Below are 9,194 nucleotides of genomic sequence, written 5' to 3' on the forward strand. Positions count from 1 at the left end.
TATCTTGTTTATTTCAACATGGTTCCCTCCTCCTCTCTCATTTTCTCTCATGTTCTCTCTCCTTCACCATTTCTCTCTTGGTAAATGTAAGAGCTCCTTGGGTGTAAACAATTACAAACTTATTGCTGACACAGATTGTTCTAGTCATGTTAAATAAAATCAGAGGAGTGTTCATCTGAACTGCAAGCTGCTTCCTGCCTGGCCCATTTTGTAACAGTAACCCTCCCCTTACTGAAGCTTAGCCAAGCTGAAAGAGATACATATGCTCAAGCTAAAAAAAAACAATAATAAAAAATTAAACAATTCATCAAAGGAGCTAAATGCTTTTCATTTGGTAACAAAGTCGCACACAGATCATTAAAAAAATTAAGAAAGGCATACATATTGTTGACATCATAAGCTCAAACAAAATACTTGTTGAAATAGCTGTTGAAGTAGCTGTAGTGCAAGGTGTTTGATGGAGTCACAAAACACTGTATTCTTTCTGGGCACAACCATTGTGGTAGACACATCAATAAGTTTTAAATTGGGCTCCATGCAGATAAGATATAACAGAAAAGTCTGTCATCAATCTGATTGGGACTTTTTCTTTCTTTATCTCTAGGATTGCACCAATCCCACTTTTTCTATCCTTATATAATACCTGAACTAATTAAAAATCTAATCTTGTGCACTTTCAAATTGTTAAAAAAGAATGGGCTGTGACATTTGAGAGCTGCCTTACAAGTGAATGTTTTCCGTGAGGTAAATGATTGAGTGCATCCCTATTTACCTAGCCACGCTTCTTATTTTTCTTATTTATGTCTGACCCATCTTTGCACTTATTTTCTGCTCCTCCTCAAGTGTTTTTTCCTAAAACTCTTCATGTAATAGTTTCTGTTTTTTCATCATCTGCTTATTATTTTCATTGGCTCAGCCCATGGTAAGGGGCAAAGGCTTGTAACAGTTAACCTCTTGTGTTCCAAGTAATGTGAAGTGGCCTGGAGGTGTTGTAACACATTTGTTCCGTTTAAACACCCCAACCCTGTGTGTCGCAACTATATCCAACACTACAAACCATTAAGCAGCTAGCAGGCTACACTAGCAAAAACCAATCACACACTTTCAACACACTTTTTCAAAAACAAAAGGTGGTGGTAAAATTGTGGTAAAAGGCCCTTAGGGCATTTAAAGTGATATCGTGTAGATACCGGGGCAATAGTCATTGGTCACAATTTGAGACAGCAAGATGCTTTTTTGAGTAACAAATTAAGATGATGACTTCAGCAAAAGTCAACAATTTACTGTTAATTTCAAACACATTTGGCATTTTATTACATCTCAAATATTCTATAAACAAACTAATCTCTATTATGATTGGATGAGTGAATGTGAGCCCATTTTGAAAATGTTTCATAACAAATCTATTCCCCTGACTTTTAATGTGTTTTATAGGGGCTTTTAGCCCCTGCAACAGGGGGGGCTTTTTACCCCAAATACTATCCTTTCACTTATTGGACAGTTATTGTAAAAATATATATATATTTAATGACCATAAGCAAAACTTAAAATGATAAATGTGTATTTTGTCTCAAAAGAAATTTGTTAATTTCAGGGATTTTCATTAGCTACATACATTTGTAAGTCCCTTTGTATAAAACCGTCTGCCAAATGCATAAATGGGAGAGAGAGAGAGAGAGAGAGAGAGAGAGAGAGAGAGAGAGAGAGAGAGAGAGAGAGAGAGAGAGAGAGAGAGAGAGAGTTAATAACATGCCAAGACACCCACTAACACTGGTGAAATACATGTGACACAATCACAACCCAGCGCACAATCAAATCCATCCACGCATCTGATACTTCACTTAAAATCCACGGATGATCAGCACAGCGAGCAAATCTACCCACAACCAACGAGCTAGAATCAGCTAAAGAAATAATCACAAACACATTTCTGTTTTACTATAAGGGCATTCAAGCAATTATCATATTTAGGAAACACATTGCACGAGCAGCAGCGACTCATACCAGCTCGCTCTCTCTTTCTCGGCTTACTTTGCGCCTACAAAAAAATTGACGATTCAAATGAGTGTCGTCAATGAAGCGACACATTCCAGATCGCCGTCGTTAGAGACGCAATGACCCACTAAAGACATCGGTAAAATATATGCCTCGAGCACACCGTGATTTACTTGTCTGTTGCTGCCCCGCGCGGATCCATGAACGGCGACAGACAGAATCGCGCGCGCCATCTGCTCCAACTCCGTGCGCGCTCAGTCATGTGGAAGGTCCGCGTCAACCAAGAGTGTGTCCCGAATTAAATAACTCATATACTCATCTATATCACAACACCACCGCTGCTCACTTATTTTGCATGGACAGCATGCATTCAAAAAAATTTCAATTAGTGCACATTGAAGTTTTCGCCATTGCACTCAATGAAGACGTCCTGGGTACATTCACCTCACTATGTTGGATGATCTTTGAACAAAACCAAACAGCGAACTTTAGATAGACACGAATGATTGAATGAATGCATACAGGCGTATGCAAACTGAAGAAGACAACGGTGTTTATCTGTTATTGGTACGTATTTACAGCCAAAAATAATTAACCAAGAAAAACGCTTTAGCTACTGTTACTTCATTTAGAATGCATTGCAAATAAATCCTTTAAACGATGCGCATTCCTGCTTTTTTTTTAATAGGACAGTCAAAAATAGATATATCTAAGGAGATATGAAGGAGATAGAGGCTTTGCTTTGACACCTCGCTGTTAGTTCAGCCCGTTTTTCAACCCGCAGGCACCCGACTGTGTGTGATCATGAAAAAAAGGAAATTACTTTTTACCTTTTAATGTCGATCTTAATGTGTGGACTTTCCCGCGCTGAGTGAGTCTGTCGGTGTTCAAGGAAAACCTCTGAAATATGAACAGGGCAAACGCTGTTATCGCATCTCTCTCTCTCTCTCTCTCTCTCTCTCTCTCTCTCTCTCTCTCTCTCTCTCTCTCTCTCTCTCTCTCTCTCTCTCTCTCTCTCTCTCTCTCTCTCTCTCTCTCTCTCTCTCTCTCTCTCTCTCTCTCTCTCTCTCTCAATAAAACGACAGTTTTAAAATCCCTCATCACGTACTCACTCTCTCAAGCTCGCGCTCAGCCATCCTCAGTCTGCTGCAACAGTCGTGATAACTAGCTATCTTTTGCATAAATATAAATTATAACAACATCAATTCCTTTAATTGTGTAATCATTAGTTTATACCATCATTAATCCCTTATAAATGCATTTTCCTCACATATTTAAATATTTTGTTACACCTTTTCTTAACTAGACGTGACGTGACGATTCAAGCGACACGCAGTCGGTCTGTCCACACAAGGCGCGATGCTACACTGCGATATTAATACGCTATTAAAGATTAAAGACGAAACAGTCTGTTTATTGAACGCAACTAATTTCCTCACTGAAGCTCCATATGAGCATTCTCTTTCTTTGGCAAACCCGAGGGGATAAATACACAATCACACACTTACACAGGGCAGTTACTTTATGAATTCCATCCTAATTCAGTCTGTTACGATTGTTTATGTTAACGCGGCACTCCTGTTGTTATTTTCCCGATCTCCATGTGACATGGAAGTGGAGAGAAAGTCAGAATGAGCCGGTATGTCGCCCCTCTGCTATTCTGAACCGGTGTGAATGTGTGTGACAGAGCTCCGGCTGAAGAAACCAAGACCTCAAGCACAACATTCGGTAGGTATGTGACGCCCCCGGCCAAAATCAAGTTGGTGTGAACACTCAAACGCACACTACAAGACTGAAGGTTGTCGCCCTTCCATGATATAAGTCTTCGACATAAAGCCCAGATCGTAGCCAACTCAGTGTGTGCCTGTCGCCAGTGCTATTCTAGTGTACACAGTAACAAATTACATGATTTCCGCATGCAAATGAGCTTTGCGGCAAACTCTTCGTTGTTGCCAAAGGTTTCCTAGTACATTGTAAAGTTCACTTGTACTGGTGAAGAGCTGTAAACTTCTGACAAAAATTTACGGTGAATTGCAAGCTCATTTGTGTGAAATTAGAGTGGGAAATTTGCGACAAGTTTTTTAGAACATTCAATTTTTTGTAAGGCCACAAATGTATTTCAAACTTCTTTATAATGTGGCCGGCCATGTTATTTGTTGACATGTCAACAATAATTTACTCTCATGAGACTATGTTCTTGAGTGTGTGTGGGAGCCAGCTGGTACATGATAGCTGTGCAGTATGTTTAAACCTCACTCCCCCTAGCCTCAATAGGTGCACTAGCAAATTACATCAGAGGCTGTAGCCTTTAGCCTCCTCGTTAGTGCGCCCACCAACCATGCTGGCTGACGCCAGTTCGAATCTCGCTCAGAGCGGGTCGACCAGGTCCGGTTACATGTGCAGCATCGTTTCTTACCACTTTGGTGCCTTAAGTGAGATGGCTGTTGTTGGGGGAAGGGGCAACTTGGATTTGACGACTTGTGCGACGCTCTGGAACTTGGTCTCTAATGCCTTCCTCCATGTTATTTGTTGACATGTCATCAAGAATTTACTCTCATGAGACTATGTTCTTGAGTGTGTGTGGGAGCCAGCTGGTACATGATAGCTGTGCAGTATGTTTAAACCTCACTCCCCCTGGCCTCAATAGGTGCACTAGCAAATTACGTCAGAGGCTGTAGCCTTTAGCCTCCTCGTTAGTGCGCCCACCAACCATGCTGGCTGACGCCAGTTCGAATCTCGCTCAGAGCGGGTCGACCAGGTCCGGTTACATGTGCAGCATCGTTTCTTACCACTTTGGTGCCTTAAGTGAGATCGCTGTTGTTGGGGGAAGGGGCAACTTGGATTTGACGACTTGTGCGACGCTCTGGAACTTGGTCTCTAATGCCTTCCTCCATGTTATTTGTTGACATGTCATCAAGAATTTACTCTCATGAGACTATGTTCTTGAGTGTGTGATAACGGATTTGGCAATTGGTGCATTCAAGGTACATCTTTGATCAGTTTGTATGTTCCTTGGGAACAAAACCAATGACTTTGCATTGCTAATGCCATAATCTACAAGTTGAGCTACAGGAAATGTGTGCAGTGCGACAAACTTCAGTCTTGTAGAGTGTGCTTAGTTTTACTGCAGAAAAATACAAGAGATAAAACTGCTGATGTCCCCCTTTCTGTTTACAACAAGCATGCTGCCTCTCTCCACCTGTCTACCTGTAGCCTTTATTGCCAATACTGACGCTTCCCCCATAAGGCCTCCTTGCCTTCATCTCCTGCTGACATTTACCATTTGAAGTTCTGTCCTAAGCAGCGTCTACACTGTGCCAGACAATAACACAAACATGCTGACTCTCTCTACCTTTGTGCAACGTGTGGGTGTGTGGACGTGTTTGATCAATGGACGGTTTGTTGTTGAGAGGGTGACACTTTCAAAAAGTTTTGTGTGTGTTTTTGTGAGTGAGGGGTGAGAAGGATTATTTGCGTTCGTGCAGTAGCTTGTAAATAATAAATATGCTGGTGTGGACCTCTGAGAATTTTTATTTCTCCGCAGTTTTTCCTCCTTTCCGACAGCTATCGTTGCAACTATGGGTATGTTACTCAACTGACTGCTCTTCTGATATTGACCAGTCAGAGAGGAACAGATAAACACACGTACTCATCCTCCTCATAGCTTAGATGATATGTCATTGCCTCCAACACACTGACCTGACTCTTTACCCTTCTCATCTCTCAAACAGAGCCAGGGCATGCCAGTGGCAGCAGAACTGAAGGTCATTTGGTCAAGTCCCCTCAGTACAACTATTCTTCCTTTGTAGCTCCTTGAAATTCATTTTACACTTTAAAGTTGAAGAGATATTTCAAACAAATATTACAGTTCTGTCATTATTTACTCTCCCTCAAGTCATTCCAAACTAACACGATTTTCTATCTTCTGTAAAATCTTGATAGACTTGTAATATATCACACAAGCCTTATGGACCACTTCTATAAAACTTTTTTTTTGTCATTTGGTTTTTCACTCACTTCCATTACTTGAAAAAAAGCAGCCAGTATATTCTTCAAAAATTCACCTTTTGTGTCCCACACATGAAAGAAAATCCTACAGGTTTGGAACAACATGAGTGAATTAATGAAGACAGAACTGACAGAATGTAGTCATTATTGGGTGAATGATTCCATTACAATCAAATCATTTATATTTTTCATGTTCTTTAAGGGAGGGGATGGAAGCTTTTACATGCTTAAAAGTAATAAAAGCAATTTTCCATAGCTATAAAATTTATTCATACTATCTGCTACACAATAAGTTCATTGGAATGATGAAAAGAGCACTGGTAATCATCATTAACTGAGCCAAGAGAACAATCTTGAGATATGAGAAAGTATTTTAAAGTAGTTTTAAAATATGTAGACACTGAGACAGATGGAAAATGCTTTTAGACAACATTAAAGTGCTGATAAATGTTATATACTCTCGAAATCACGTATTTGTACTAAGACAGACGTGATCTCTTTTTTCTTGCCATCTGAGAAAAATTTCAACAGATTAGCTGTATTGTGTATGTAGTCATCCTCAAAAGAAGCCTATTTAGGTTTACAGGCTCACAGGAAAAGGGGTACAATTTAAGGTGTATTCAAGACTTTGGCTGCTTTGAATAATTTGGTATCTATTTTCCTGATATCTGGTCTTTTAGAAAGATCATTACATTGATCTATTTAAAGTTTACCACAAGTTGAGTTCTGAGAATTGCTACTTCACACCCTCTCCTGTAGCATAATATCTTTTCACACTTCCATCCTAGATGTATATGATGTTCTTTCTTCTGCAAATGAAGATTTTTAGAAGAATATGAAGATTTTTAGAAGAATATCTCAGCTCTGTAGGTCCATATTGTGACGAGACTGGCGAGGAAAGAGGATCTAAATGCAGCTTTATTAACAGAAAAAATAAACAAACTAACTCAGAATATCAAGAAACCCAAAACAAAGGGAACCAGGCACAGAGCATTAAACTAAACATGCAAAGATTGACAAATGAAACAGGGAAAACAAGGGCTTAAATACACAGGTGCAAACAAGGGAACGAGGAACACCTGTGGAAACAATCAGGGAAAACCAATCATAAAATTTAACTACAAAAGGACTATAAAACTAACAGGAAACGGGAACTAAACAAGAATTTCAACATAAAACACAAGACTAAAAAAAAAAAAAAAACAGGGAATATGTGACATACAAAGCCAGAACTTAGAAGCTCAAAAGCCAAAGCCATCTTAGTATTAGATACAAGATTAAAGATGCAAGAGAAGGAAGACAGCTGATAACCCATTAATCTGGGGTTTAAGATAGATAGATAGATAGATAGATATACACTGGCAGCCAAAAGTTTGGAATAATGTACAGATTTTGCTATTTCGGTTTGAAATTAGTACTTTAATTCACCAAAGTGGCATTCAACTGATCACAAAGTTCAGTCAGGACAAAAAACATAGTTTTCATTTTTTTATTGCCACAGTATGCAATAGACTAGCATGTCTTAAGGTCAATATTAGGTCAACTATGGCAAAAAAGAAACAGCTTTCTCTAGAAACTCTTCAGTCAATTATTGTTTTGAGGAATGAGGGCTATACAATGCTTGAAATTGCATTTTGATAGGTTTCATATAAATGTGTACACTACAGTCTTCAAAGACAAAGCACAACTGGCTCTAACAAGGACAGAAAGAGATGTGGAAGGCCAGATACAACTACACAAGAGGATCATCAAGTACATCAGAGTCTCTAGTTTGAGAAATAGACGCCTCACATGTCCTCAGATGACAGCTTCACTGAATTCTACCTGCTCAACCCCAGTTTCATGTACAACAGTAAAGATAAGACTCAGGAGTGCAGGCCTTATGGAAAGAATTGCAAAGAAAAAAACACTTTTGAAACAGAAAAACAAAAAGAAAAGGTTAGAGTGGGCAAAGAAACACAGACATTGGACAACAGATAGTTGGAAAAGAGTGTTATGGATCTTAACCCAATTCAGCTTTTGTGAGATCAGCCAGACTGTAAGGTGGGTGAGAAGTGCTACATCTATGGCAAGTGCTACAGGAAGCGTGGGGTGAAATGTCACCTGAGTATCTGGACAAACTGACAGCTAGAATACCAATGATCTGCAAAGCTGTCATTGCTGCAATTGGAGGATTTTTTTGAAGAGAACTCTTTGAAGAAGTTTAAGTAGTTCTGAACATAATGCCACTTTAGAGAATTAAAGGACCATTTTCCGTCCATATATGTATATATATACACATAGTTGAGTGCATGAGTTTGCGTTTCCCATTCAGAATATATACAAATATAAGAGATAAAATATATTTTTTTGATTTAGTACAGGGCCGTATTATCTCACTGGCATTCCGGGGATTAAGCCTGAGGCCCGCGGCAACGGGGGCCCCCAAACTCCCACCGCATCCTCCCACGTTGCCATTCCCAGGATAGCGCACATAAAAAAACGTTCACTGTAAACAGAGAAGGTGCACAACAGTTATATCCATCCATGTAGTGCATGGTGATTGACTGCGAAGTCCCCCCATCTCAACAGAAAGTGTAAAAAGTGGCACGCTCTGGTGCACACTCTAAAGATGTATTCAATAACTCACAAGATGATATCTGATGAAGCCGCATGTAAACACACACAGCCCGACAGTCATCGCATCAATTGCGTCTATATTTTAAATTATTGACGCAATCATTTATTTTTTAGCCACAGTCTGGAGCCCTGTCCATACGAGTCCAGTGGTTAAATCAATGTCTTTAGGAACAATATGATAGTTGAGGGCGAGAAACAATCAATATCTGTGTTCTTTTTACTATAAATCTCCACCATTTACCAGCCTTGACCAGTACCAATGCGAATCGCCAAAAAAACAAAAGAAAAAGAGCGTGAAAGTGAAAGTGGAGATTCATAGTAAAAAAATATGTAAATATTGATCTGTTTCTCATCCACACCTAACATATCCCTTCTGAAGACATAGATTTAACCACTGGAGTCTGACTACTTTTCTGCTGCCTTTATGTGATTTTTTAACTTCGAAGTTCTGGTTACTATTCACTTGCATTTTATGGACCTACAGAGCAGAGATATTCTTCAAAAAATCGTTGTTTGTGTTCTAGAGTAGAAAGAAAGTCATATACATCTGGGATGGCCAGAGGGTGAGTAAA

Source organism: Xyrauchen texanus, chromosome 6 (assembly GCF_025860055.1).
Source record: "Xyrauchen texanus isolate HMW12.3.18 chromosome 6, RBS_HiC_50CHRs, whole genome shotgun sequence".
NCBI classification, from domain to species: domain Eukaryota; kingdom Metazoa; phylum Chordata; class Actinopteri; order Cypriniformes; family Catostomidae; genus Xyrauchen; species Xyrauchen texanus.